Below are 14,570 nucleotides of genomic sequence, written 5' to 3' on the forward strand. Positions count from 1 at the left end.
AACACTGCTGCTTTTGTTGCAAGAAGTTTTTCCCTGTGAGCCTGTGGTCCTGGAAAAGGGCAAATAAGGAAAATCAGTCACAGGGGAATGACTGATGGATGTACAGGGAGAGAACAAAATTAGGAAAATAGGTGGGAGAGAGAACAGTGTGGCCCTGAAGAAACACTATATATTGAGCAGATGGAAAATCTTGAGGCAGTCATTGGTCAACATGCAAGCAATGCATCATTGCCTCTGCTCCTTCCTGGTGCTCTCTAATACCTATAACCAAGCACTGAAAGTCTGGAATTTCCCCTCTCTCTGTTTCTGCGTAGAAGAGATAGTGATAACGCAGTATCTGAATTACTACATGGCATTGATTGACTGTACTGCACTGTATCAAATTGTAATGCTTAAATCCATAAGCTTCTATTAACAATAAAAATCAGTTTCAAAATACATTACATACCTCTGTTTAAGCTTTATTCAAGATGGTTCTGTAGCACTTGCTATCCTCAGCAATAAATATTACAAAAAGGTATGTCATTCTCAGAGGTTTCCTAGACTTACACCACATCTCATCTATACTTAATATCAAGTGGCACATTTAATGTATCCTATAGTCTTTTTTTTTTAGGAAAAAAGACACTCTTCTGCTCGCTGTTCTGTTTAGCATCCTTCATCAGCTGCTGTTTTCCTGCTCACCAATAGAGTATATGAGTGCACAAAACCAGCCTCCCTAAAATACACAGATGTAATGCAGTATGACTCGAGTAATTAATATTCTTTTAAGGAATATGTGAAGTGAAAATGGTTTAATGTCTACACTGCTGTTATAAATGATGTCTGAAGGATAAAAAGAATGATTAGAAGAGTAATGTAAACCTGGACCTGCTCATATAATTGCCTCTAAGTAGCCTGCCCAGTCAGGCAGTGTACGAAGAAGCAGTTGATCAGCTTGGTTTCTTCTAATTCAGTTTCTTTCCCCAGGATTATGACTGCATGGATTTTCTGTTAATATTTTGATAAAGCTCTTCAGTATAGATGATATGGCGAATTGCAGGCATCTTTTAAATAGTACTTACTGTCTTCAGTGGTGGAAAAATTATCTGGAAGATGAGCACCAAAACATACAAAATGCCAATGGTTCTATACTTCATAAATACTGAGTAAAAGTGAGAGAAATCCTTGCTCTGTATCTAGATAGTATCTAGATTTTTATCATCCACTCTATAGATTATGTGATGCTATGGGTGATATATCTCATTCTAAAAATGCAGAAAAGAATCAGAATCAACCAGTAGCAAATAATTTCAACCTGTTATTTCCTCAGTAGAAGAATATTACTCTTCTCAGTAGGAGTTTCTTTGCGTACACAAGTAAAAGAAGCCTTTTTCTGAAAAAAAAACCTAGCTCATCTACCTAGGATATGCGCAACTGAATCAAGATGTACTTTCCAGAACTCTAACAAAAATCCATTTGTTTACCAGCCTCAAGCCCTCATTAGACTTCTGAGATTTTTTTATACAACAATTCAGGGTGTCAAAAGCTCCACCAAGCATTTTCATACATAAAGTCAGAAGTTATTGGAAATCCAGATATGATAATCTGACTAATTTTATACATTCCTGCATACACATACACATACATATACACATCCCTTGTCTTCCCTGTAATTACAAGGAATAGAACTTTCTTTATCAAAGAAAAAAAAGGTTTTTGGGAAGAAACAAAGAACACACTGCTAATTCATATCTTCAGATTCCTTATCATGTTTGATATACACTTGCATGTTGGTTAACTAAACATTAATCAATAGATTGACACATGCCATAGAATTTAGAAACCAATTTAACACCTCCACATAAAGTTAGAGAGAGGAATTATAAAATCATTTTGAATTTATTATTTCTAGAAAGAGTAGACAAAAGTCTTTGAGGATTAATTTCATGCTGTGGGTTAAATTTCACTCTCACGATAGGCCAGCTATTGCCTGGGGCTCTACAGATAATGAACCTGCCAAGGAATTAGCAAGGAAACACTTGTGTTATTATAAATCGTGTACACTTCCCTTTCTAACCAACTTCATCCTTGATGACATTAACAAATTACACTCTCTGTCCATGTTTCAGTATTATGCAAGGCTGTGAATGACCCTGAACCAATAGCACATTAGATAAGATCTTCACAAGGCATAAACATCTATTAAATTTGGTTGAAAGATCCAGACCTCCTGAGGTGAGAACACAAGACATTTAGTGTCAGATCTCTCCAAGACCCAGAGGAACATTTGTATGTAAAATTTGTCTTAAGAATATCAGCTGATTCATTCTAAAATAGCTTATAGAGAAATTTGCACAAAGGAATTAAAAGTAACACAGAAACACAGGAAACTGTAGGGAGCGTTAATCTTCAATTAAAAGTATAAATCAACCCAAGCAAAGATGTTAATCAGTTTTCTTCACTGTAAACAATGGATTTACTAAAGAGCTCAAACACAGAATTTGTCATATGTATATTAGAAGTTCCAATAATTATTTTATGCCTAAAACCAGCTAGAATATTTATGATGCAAATATGTTTGTTTTCTGTACTTGATCCATTCATCCATTCTTCCTTCCTTTTCCTGAAAAGTTTTACATTTTTGTTAGCTGTACAAAACAGATCAGTTTCTAGACAATCCATGTGGAACTGTGCTGGAATGGTAGTGAAATTACATAATTTTGGAATTTTAAAGTAGAAATCCAACATCATGAACTGGGTACTTCATTTGCACATTACTATAGAACAGAAAGCCAAGCAAGAAGTCAAGGCTATGAACTTTCTTTTGCTGATTGAAATCAGCTTAGAATGGTATTCCCTGAATTTCAGAGATGGTAGGATTACTGCTAATGTCTCCTGTAGAAAGAGACTCGCCTAAAAATTTTATGGTTCTAGTAACATGACTCACCCTTCTGAATCTTTCAGAGCAACAGATCACAACCACGGAAAACAATTTTTTGTACCCTATTGCTTTCCCACCTCATTTGAAGCCAAACCTTTCTTTGAGACAAACCATCTCCAGGGTGTGGCACCACATAACTTCTAATCACCACAAAGTAATTATCCATGTTAAAATGCTGAGAGATTTATTCTTTGCACTACATTGTAAAAGGCATGGATATTTTTTCTTTTACTCTTGTCAAACAGCCTGCGCAAGATCCACTGCTAATGTTCCTCTTAAAGACCCTGAGGGAACCTGATCTGACTGGTAGTCCTGGACCCCAAAATTATGAGCTTATGATGTTGGAAAAGTGGCCAGATTTGTCTCTTTTACTTCTATTTCTGCAAGCCAGTGAGCCCTGATCTCCCTTGCTGTAGTTACAGACTGCTGCCCTTCCAGCCACCACGAGTCCCACTGAGCTATGCCAGATGACTTGGACCTTCTGCGTGGCTGGTATTGTTCTCATATGACCAGAACAGAGAAAAAGGAATTTTGCCATTATGCTCTCACAATACATCAGTATTATTTTCTTTACTGTCTACAATAGGCAAATGTGTAGTATTTGCTGCACTCTTAACGCTTATTTTCTCCTGTCTTAATTTTCTAACTGGAAAGGAAATAATAGAATTGGTTTAGGAGGGAGGTAATGTAGAGTAATATATGTCTCACTTTTGAGAATTTGCCATTCTGACTCCTTGGCATCACACAAGGATAGACAGCAGCTCTCCTAACCTACTTGCACAGCTGGACACCCTCCACATCCAACAGTGGGACCAGACCTTTGGCCAGGACTATTTTTAATGAAGGACACTTCATTAAACTTATGGACAGAGCTCTCCATACTTTCCCAGGACTGGAGGTGCTGCAAACTAGACTACTAGGATTCAGGTAGCCTTAGCAGTGGGAAGACAAAGTGTTGCTAACATACATTTTCCACTTGGCTTGTCCTTTGGTGAATGGTTCCTCTGATGACAATGCCAACTGCTTGCTGCCAGTCTCTCTGTTTTGTTGATTCAAACACTTATGAGGGTATGCAGCGAAGGAAACCCCCTCACCTGAATTCCTGCTATTAACCCAGATTCATTTATTTTTCATGACAAATTCAAAGCATGCTCTTCTTGTATGCATGGAGTTCACATCAAAATTAACATAGCTCTGCTTTTACAATTACTTTTATTTTTCTGATATATCCCATTCCCTTTATATGATAGAATTTCACAGATACTGTGTTCAGCATAGTATCTAAGAGTCATATCACATGGTAAATGTCTCCCTGCCTCGGTAAGTATTAAGCTGGCAGCAGAAAGTGATGCTGTTATCTAAAGGGGTCAAAACAAGTGGTGAGCTGCTGTGAAGTGGAAATGAATCAGAGAGGAAGAATCTGGGACAAGTTGTTAGGAAAGGACAATGAAGAGACACAGAGGGCATAGATTTGGTGGAAAAGTGCAGACACTAGTGCAAGGTGGACAGACAAAAAGAAAGATTTTTGGAGCTACAAAGTGAAGAGTAAGGAGAAATGGGAGTCTGGAAACATATGTAAATGAAATTACCTTGGCCACAAGGATCTGCAATGGTTTGTGCACATGCTTTATGATACATTCTTTAACAAAAACCTTTTCAACATGTTCAGTGAGTGTAATTGTTTGATGAAAACAATTTTCTCTGCCTCTCTGTGGTTTTGGTTTTGGAATTTGCAGGTTTGTCCTATGAAACTTCCTAGCGAAACCCTTCAACTTTAAACATACCTATGAGATACAATTCTCAAGGCAGATATATAGAAATAAAAATGTGCAAGAAGTTTATTTTTTGAGATCCCTTCCTCCTTAAGTCCACAGGATACATGACGGCCTGCAAATGAATGAGGCTGCACCAGGAATAAGGATGTTGAAGTTGGTGCATAATGTGCAGAAGAAGTTAAATGTGGTCATGGGGCCCATGCTACTGAAGAGACACTTTATTATGGTTTGTGCAACTTAAGGTTTCCTGAAAGTTAATGGCTTTAAATTCAGACATATTAAGTTCATTTAGGAAGTAACAATAGCATATATTTCTCAGTTGGTCATTACTCGAACAAAAAATCTTAAGTCAGCTTAAAACAATTTTATGCTACGCTTCTAACCATAGGGTAGTGCACATTCTACTTCGCATTAAACAATTTACGTTCACATCTGTCACGTATTACTTCTTGCCTCTTTTCTCCTTTCCCTGAGGGTAGCTTCTTGTTCTGACAGCACTTTACTGTCTGTATTTCTGACTAAGTCCTGATTTATAAAGGAATATTTACAAAAATGATGTAAATTTGTTTTTAATTTTGATATTCCTACTTCTTCCTCATTGTCTTTGACCCATTATTTTTACTTTATACTGGAAGAATTTCATGAAAATCCTACCAACAAATGGAAAGAAGGTATATGCCTAATTGCTATATACCACCTGCTTTTATCATGCCTGTTTTTCCTAAAGAAAATCATAATGGATAATAACTATCTTTCTCATAAGAGATCTGCCAAGTAGCTGTCTGATGGCCAAGTGGAAAACCTGAACCATTTTTTGCCTTTTATAGGCTGAGAACTTTCTGTTACTATATGGCACATACAGATGGAGTCAGGGTGGAAAGGTTTTAGTGGACAAACAGGTGGCAAAGATTCTCCCTATGAGACTGGAATTCAGTGATACACCTCTCCACTCCAAAAGTCACTATAATGCACTAAACACATTTAACTTTAAAGAAATTTTACAATTTTATAAGCACACCAGTAACTAGTGAGAAAATAAACAGACTTAACATGTTAATTATAAGTAGTCAAAATGAATTATTTAATCTTCTGTGCCAGATGGCAGTAATAATTTACCCACTGAACTTTTTGTGTCAGAATTTTTTTCAAATTTATAGCTAACCTAAACTTTGAAAAGAGAAGAGCTTGGCATTGCTTGACAAGCTGAATTAATGTGTCTATCAGCATTAAGCCCATGCTACACAGTGACATCTCTTCAGTAGGTAAACTGCCTCTGAGACTAATGTGTCTTCACTTATGTTCTTCTTGGCTAAGATCTGAAATGCCAAGAGATACAAATGATCTTGTCTTCAAAATAATTTAAAGCCTGCTGTAATACAGAATGGAAACACAGAGAGCAAAGTCTTGTCAAAATGCAAAGTCAACAGAGAGTGTCAGGAGGCAGAGCTTGCTGTCTGTAATGCGATCCTTCCACACACCATAATCTCCATTTTATTTTGCCTAATGAGGCAGGAGTTAAAACAGTTGACCTGATCAAATTCAGATGGCAGCCCTAAAGGATGAGCCCCCTGCTGCACTCTTGTCCCGACACCTTTTGTTACCTCCAAGTGAGCTGAGACCAGGCTGTGAACCATGTAAATAGGAGGTTTCCAGGTTAATGAAAAGCTGCAACACCCTTCTGAATCAGGACAGAAGGTTATGCTTTCCTAATCCAAAGAAACTTTCACGAACCTTAGTCATAAAGTTTAATGAATGTTGGTCATTTTGAACCTTGCAAATAGAGACTGGACAAAGGGTAATAGTTACCTTAAAAAAATCCTTATTCTATATGCACTGCTCAGCATGTATTATTAAAATAACATGACTTTGTTTTTTTATGACAAATTCAAATATATCAATTAAAAAAGGATGTGTTGGGAAAAGGTAGTTAATGGTTCTTATAAACTGATGATTTTTATTAGGTGACGGCATGTTTGCTGTTTCATTTCATTACTTATCTGCCAAGGAGTTTCTTTCAACACCAAATCAGAATCTACATGCTACAATCATATAACACATTCGGTTTCAGTCTGTGTGCTCCAGCTTCTGACATAGATAAATCTTTTAAACGGGGAAAAACATAAAAATTGTCTACATTATCTTTCAGCTTGTAGTGTAATGTCTGCCATCTTTTACACAAAGGAAATAAAAATTGGATTCACCAACTATACTTCTATCTGTCACTTGAAAGACAAGGCTGGGGTGGATAGTACATCTATAGAGTCTACAAAGAGGTATGGAGAGACAGGGTATATTAATTTGGGTCTAGCATGTAGCTTTTTGTTCAGCTTTGCATGTGAAGTGGGGAGGTGCTCAACCGTGCTCACAAAAGATTATGTAGATGAATGAAATAGAAAAGATATCCATAAGAATACCTTAGTCCACCTCTGGAGTTTCATAAGTAGGTTTGAATACATTTCCTGCTTTGTGATGTCTGAATTTTTCCTAACATGAAGAATGCCATATCATGAAAATATACATACTAATAGACAGAGAACACATTAAAAGGAGCAGCAAGATATTGATGTCTGCATAGGAAAAAAACACACGTACGATTTAGGTTTGGTTTGTGCATTTACATTCTTTTTAAGTCTAAGGAAAATTTGTATCAATTTAATTTATCTGTCTTAAAGAAAAGTGTGACAGGTTTCATATTTGTCAAGTTTCAGGCTTATCTCCTGGGTGGCTACTCATTTGTATTTAGTATATATTACAGTCTTGTCTCCAGAGTTCACTGGACTTTATTTCAGTCCCTTTTTCCTTTCCTCATTTAGGCATTTGTGACACCACTTTTCATACATTCCAGTAATCAATCGCAAAGCCATTCATCAGGATTTCAGAAGCCACTCTTGAAAAATTAGATACATGTGCTCAGTGTAAATGGGAATGCAATGATTTATGACACAGGTCATTCTGAAAACCCAGGAGTTCTTCTCCGGTGACGTGCCAGAAATCACAACTATTACTACAGAGCTGTGATCTGTTTATTATACAACTTATGGGTGGTGCGCCATGTCTAATTCATTTTTAATGTGTTACATTTTTTCTGGTTGATTTTTGAAAACAAGATTTACTGTTGTTTAGAGTTTGACAAGAACAGTAAACTGATGGTTTAGTTAATACATTTTCAAATGGATTGATTAAACTAGCAGTCTGTTTGCACTCAGTGTTCAAGCTATGAAGGCAGTTTTGTTTTAATTGAAACTACAGCAGTCAGCAGTTCTGCAAATCATGTATTATGCATCCCTTAGGTGAAAAACCCATGGATGTTCAACCTACCTTGCGGGGAAGAAATTAAAGTCCTGGGTTGTCTTTGGTTTGGAAAGGGTGAAGAGTGGCAATCACAAAAGAAATAGCATCTCCCCAGAAGTTCATGTTCTCAGTTACCTGCTCAAAGGAGAGACAAGCATATTTCTGATCCTCCAGCTCAAAAAGGCTTGTCACTACATCTGCTAGACAGGTACTTTACCAGCTCTTTCCCATCCTTCCCATTGGCAATAGGAGAATAACAAAGTAATTCAGTCACACACATACTACAAATCAAATCAAGTTTTTCATGGTGCTCACCACAGCTAAACAACTAGATAAGTTTTTTACTGCTTTGGTATTGGCACAATTTCTAACTGCTGGCTAAGGGTAAGCTTATAGAAAGTATCAACTAACTAGTTTATAGTAGAGATGCAGATATGGTTTTATCAAGAATATAGGAGGGTTGTAGACCCCAATAATAGTATGTCATGTAGCATACAGTTCTTGTGTGACAAGATATAATATTTATGCGACAATACTTTAATATTAATCATCAGATTTGCCTCCAGTCATCTTTTCTTTAAGTGTCAAGTTTAACTCAATTGTTTAGGCTCCCTGAAGAATCACTGCAGACACATGCATCTCCAAAGTCCAGTTCATGCTATTTGAAGATGAATATTGAGGACAGATGGAGCTACTTGTCCTGCATAATTGTTCTTCTCTTTCCCTTGACTATAGATGGAGCTGTGTACCTTTGATACAATGCCAAAGCTCTAGCAAGTGCCCCTAGAGAAAGGACACACATTTTTCAGCTGTCTGTTTTCTTAGGTGGCTGTTTAGGTTTTGATCGATAAGAGACATATTTCACATGAAAACAGAACCAAATTTTCATAGTAGAGAGCTGGTCACTTAAACTTCCCTGCAAACTAGTAACAAATGCTCCCAGATTCCCACTCATTTCCTCAGGGCACATCATTGCTGCAGGTGTCCAGAAGTGAATGGAGGTCAGCAAAAGAGAAGTGAAGAGGCAATCTGGACAGGTACTCCACTTTGATCTGCTCTCTTTTTCCGCAAGACTGCAATGCTAGTGGTAGATTGTGCACTTTGGATATGTGATGTAATTCAGACTCTGCAGGATGACAAGAAAAGGGGCAGACGTCTAAGATAGGGGCAAGGCACAGAAGAAAGTTAAAAGATGGCAGGCTCAGTATCTCAATGGCTTGAGCACCCAGAAAAACATACATGAACAGAGTCACAACAACAACAAAAAATATGTTTGCTATATAATCACTAGGCTTGTTCACAATCTAAAATGTGGAGAGAAAAAATGCTTGCTGAAAATGCAACAGAATTAGACATCAATGTGCTTTTTGCTTAATCGCAGAAGAGCACCTGTGGAACATAATATGAGTGAAGTTTTCTTCACTAAAAACTGAAAATGAGAATGCTCATCTGATTAAAAACTAATGTTACAAGCACCCAGCAGGAGAAAATATTTTTTTTCTGTTTTGTGGCTCCACTTTACAAAGTGGCTTGGCCCTTTAGTGGTTTGCTTCTGACCAACCTGCCTCTTGTTTTCATCACTGTTCTCCTGCTTAGAGCTGAGCTGGCCTTAAATGCATAGTCTCAGTGCTCGACACTCCTGGTGCCTCTCCTGAAAAAAATGTCAGGGTAGAGCAGTCCTGCCTTGTATAGGTTCTAGAAGGCCTACAGTTCCTGCAAAAAGAATCTTCAATGAGAATGTGTTAAAATAAAAGAAGAATCCAAGTAGCAAAAGAAGAGGAAGGAATCCCAGATGGTAAGGCAGAAAGGGTTGTGCTGTGGAAAAAGATCTTTGTCCAGGTGAAAAACAGGAACTCAGCACTGCACCGTGACCTCCACCATGTACTGGAACAGTCCTGGGCTACATGTTTGCCTGTGCAAATTCAGGAGCCTATTGGAAGGAGAGGGAGATGTGTGAGAAGTGGAGAGAAAGAGGAGGAGAAAGGATCTTACCTATGACCTGCAGAGCCTGTTGAAGCCCACATCCAAAACATTTCATAGCAAGAGGTGGTACTTACTCCTTCACCAATAAAGATTGAAATGGGTTGGCCTATCACTTGCCCATTTCTGCAATGGAATTCCACTTGTCTATTCTCTGCTATTTCTTTAAAGACTTACAAAGCGCAAGAGATTACAATATGCATCAATAATGCTACATCTAAAATCCAGGTTAAGATCCTCATGTGCTGTAGCACTCTGCTGTGTCTTACATATGCAACACCCAAAGGCTTGTTTAAATTTAAAAAATAATTTTTTCCAAGTAACTGAATGAACAAGTGTAAGCTACTAGTTAGCATGCAATAATTGCTTTGTGTGTGGTCCAAAGAGACTGTAATTTAATATATTTAATAATTCTGGCTTGAAGGTCAGAAAAATTAGTTCTATATGTGAAAGACAATTTAAAAAGAAAAAAAAATCACATTTTTTTCTCTAGTAGCTCTTTGTTTAATCTTAGATTAGGACAGGATTCATCATATGAAAAATGACGGCCACTTGCAGCAGAGAAAGACAAACATAGTATTAGATTTTACACAAATGGAAAGATTTTATTTGCTGGCAGATCAGCCCAGAAGATTGTAAAAGAAAAAGACTGTGAAATGGGATTTAAATTGCTAGGTTTTCTAAAGATATATATCAATCATATCTTCAAGCAATTTTTATTTCAGGAAGTTCTCAGATTTAATATAGGAAATAAAATGAATACTTAAGGATGAGTTTACATTACTGGACTTTAGGTTTTACCTAGATTATGTTTTATCTCTGTTTCCAAGTTTAATGACTACTTTATCTATGAATCACAGAGTCAGTGCCACTATATTTGAGCAGAAGGCCATAATAGGTTGGCTGTTGGAAGCATCCTTCTAAATCTTGTCTCCTCCCAAGCTTGAATTATGTAAGTGCATATTTATAAAAATAGTTTTGTTCAGACTTCTAGTTTTAAAAGATACACTGCTCTCAGGGATCTTACAAAGGCTGAGTTTGCATTCAAATAAAGAAAATAGCACAAGTCAGTAGGTTTCTGAAGAATCTTTCCCAACTAGGCAGGAGAGGATGCACTATGCATCAGCTCCTGCAACAGTGATAAATGTAGTGTCATATAATGTTTCATATTCATTGCATGGCTCTACAATTTATTTTTCAGTTATATCCCTATAATATGGGTGGAACTATTTCTTCATTGGCAGTATTCTTGTCTACATTAGATGACTTTGATAAAATAGTAAGGATAGATTCATTTCAAGGAAAAGCTAAGAACCCTGTGGGAGTATTGCCCATAAATTCATTTTTTAAAAATGCTTATTCTTTTGGTTTCAGTGAAGTTTAGCTAGCTGTACAAAGAATAGTGAATCACAAAATAAGTATTTTTATCTTAATCACAAATATAAAAACTCACCCCAGAAAGGGCATACCCAAAACTGCCATGCACATGCCTTTTCATCACAGCTGATCCTAACTCTTTAAGTACTCACTAATACTTTGAAGTTTAAACTCACTGTTTCCTCCATAAAGGTAACCAGCAATGTTTCACAAAAATTAGGGAAGGAAGAAAAGAATGATCCTCTTGTAGTACATATATCTACTAATATATCACAGAATAAGACCTTATTAAGAACAATTTATGCATATTAAGGATACATCTTGCGACAATGTCAGGGATAAAGATCAGAAATAGCAGACCTTAATTTAAAACATATCACATGAAATGTATTGAGCAATTGGAATTTATGACCATTAATAGTTCATTAAAACATTATCCTGTCTAAAGTTACTGTGAAAAGTGTCCAATAGCACATTAGGCTGCACTAAACAGAAAGACTGCTGGAGAGAGGAATAAAATTAGCTACCCATATTCAAATTTTCCAAAAACTTTATGGTTATATTTCAGACATATCTATGTTGCATCCGTTTTGTTCTTGTCATTACTTTGGTTTTGTATTCCTTATCTAAAACATTGCACACACTGAGCACCATATTTTCTGCACCTCTACCAGAAGCACATGCTTTGTAGTGGGAAGGAAAATACAGAATACCCAACTTGACACATGGATGATAAGAAGATAGAGCATTTAAAAAAAAATTTACTGTTGATAGATACTTGTCTGTTCTTATGGTTCTAGAAATAAACTAGAAATAATCCCAAACTGCCAGGGAAGAATTGCTATTAGTGCAAGAGTCTATGCAAGTCTAACATGTAGTCAGGTAAGGCAGATGGACTCCTTGCTGCTCATGTTTTTATCATGATCTAAGAAAAGGAAAAATGCTCTCAGGATAAATACTGATCACCACGGATGACCAAGAGGTAAAACCCACATAGAGCTGGTGCCCTGAGCACTATGGAATCATGGCAGAGTCAGCTTTGAGAATACACCACAAGAGGCAAAAGGACCTCCAGTGCAGTAGCTCTATATTTCACAGATTCATTGAAAAAGTTCTTGATCCTCAGATGGGACAGTAAAGATTGAACAGAATAAGTACAGATGAAGATTCTTCCCTTGAAATTTGCCAAGAAATTAACATGAAGGAACATGACATGGTATGAAGAGTGGGATTCTTCCTGCTTTAAGGGAGTTGAGGTGATGCAGAAACACACATATACTATACTCAATGCCTGTAGACATCAGGTTAGATCCAGCACCTCAAGAAATAATGAAATCTTTTAAAGAGAAAAGTTGTTTCAGAATATAATTTCTAACAGTCCAACTAACATGACATCCAACAAAAAACCTCAAGAATAACTCTATTTTGGAATGAAGCACTTGAAGGAAACAGCTGAAGTGTTAGCTCAGCTTCTGCCACTTGGGCATATTACACTTGTCACAGAGAGGAGGTCCAGGGATGCATCATGTGCAGTACTAAGACTGTAACTTGAGTCTGCATGATTCTGCACCTGCAGCATAGATGTAAATATGGCAATCATTTTAAGAATGGATCCACTTGACACAGAAATGTTAAGGATTTTAATTCCTGTAAGGAACAGAAATGTGATCTTCCATCTTGTTATTCTGATTATGGGAGAATAGTTGTAGGAGAAATGATACACATATATTAGTATCTATGGTACTCACAATGGGATCTGGCAGAGACACATTGAAGTTTTCACTTTGTTACAACAGTCTATAGTTGCACCACTTGCACAAGAGAACATGCTGGAGGAATGTCTTAATCAGAGTTCATATTTTTAGTCTCTTTTTAGATATGGAGGTTTGAATAAAGAATTACACTGTAGAGACTCTCAGGTCAAAGAATCTCTGTGGGTTTTGGGAAGGTCAAGTCTAAGTCTGACTTCTGATTCAGGAAAAAAGAGATTTGAAATGATTCTTTCATTTTTTAGCTATGTGGTATGATGGTGAGGATATTGTGCATTTCAGATAAGAGTTTACTGTATCAGATCTATCTCAAAATTAAAAAATTATTACATGGCTTTTCCATTACTATTTAAATATATAATTCATACACATAATTTATAATAATTTCAGAAATGTATATATAAAAATACCTATTTCCCCAACAGCTTTGATGTTTTTCATTGACTCTCTGGATTAGCACCTGAATACTCCAGGAACTTGACTGCTGCTGAGCCCATCATACTTTACTTCAGTCACCATGAAAATGAGGACAAATAGATCAAACTATGGTGAGCTTCTGTTTAAGTACATGACGGAAACCAGCACAGCTGGAGGCAATTCTTAGCAAATTGATCAGAATTCCTTTACTTTAGCTGCAGCTTAACTAATAAATAGACTTCCATAATTTTCTGCAATCAATCTAAATGCATTTGCAAAATTAGTGAAACATTTGATCCTGAAATCTTCACTAAATCTTAAGTATATAACTTTCAAGAACTTACATAGTTTATCTTTCTGCCAAATTGGACAAGAATAACTGTTTATAAGAAAATCTTGTTAACTAAGTAAACTCTGTAGAAGGTGCATGTTCATAATTCATTTGCTGTTGAAAAAAACCTGGTTGCTTTTTTCACTTTTCAAAATGAAGCATTGACTTTTGTGACCAGGTTTAAAGATATTTTTGTATCAACTTCTGGAACTAGTTGTAATCCCACTGAAAGTCTGAAAAGACTGTATGCGTGTTCATGCTCTTCTTTTACTATATTTTTAAAGTAAGCACACTTCATCTAACAATCCAAACATTTTTCTAGATGTATCTGTTTCTTTTAAGGGGCATTTCAAATATTCTATGAACAAGACAATCTTGAATTCCCTTTGAACATAGTGGGCATTTGGAAAATTTAATGAAAATGCAGTTTTAAAAATGTAATTGATTTGGCTTTCAGCCTTTTCACGATTATTTCTGCAGTTACAGACTGGCAAAAATCTGAAAGTAATAGAAACATCCTATTTGCTGAAATAAATGAACACATTGAACTCTTTTTTTCTAAAATCCTATGTTGCAATCCCTCCTAAGGGACAAAAAAACCCCCCAAAATAACTAGAAAAATATGGAGTTTGAACTCATAGCAAACATAAAAGCTTTACTTACAAAAAATCAATTACACAGCCCAATTTGTTTTTACCAGCAGCCAA

At 36.4% G+C, this 14,570-nt stretch overlaps 1 protein-coding gene across 8 annotated transcripts in view; it reads right to left on the bottom strand.

Moving 5' to 3' along the window:
- SLC25A21 (solute carrier family 25 member 21) overlaps positions 1 to 14,570 on the bottom strand; it is a 242,009-nt gene that overhangs the window by 73,116 nt on the left and 154,323 nt on the right. For 4 of the 8 annotated variants that reach the window (XM_030452163.1, XM_030452165.1, XM_030452162.1 and 1 more), the window contains exon 2: positions 8,017 to 8,124. The exons of 3 other annotated variants lie outside the window; for them this stretch is intronic. The gene's annotated coding sequence lies outside the window, so the exon portion shown is untranslated. Of the gene's footprint in view, positions 1 to 8,016; positions 8,128 to 14,570 lie in introns of all 8 variants that reach the window. One more of the 8 variants, XM_030452167.1, reaches the window with a different exon arrangement.

Source organism: Calypte anna, chromosome 5A, assembly GCF_003957555.1.
Source record: "Calypte anna isolate BGI_N300 chromosome 5A, bCalAnn1_v1.p, whole genome shotgun sequence".
Taxonomy (NCBI): domain Eukaryota; kingdom Metazoa; phylum Chordata; class Aves; order Apodiformes; family Trochilidae; genus Calypte; species Calypte anna.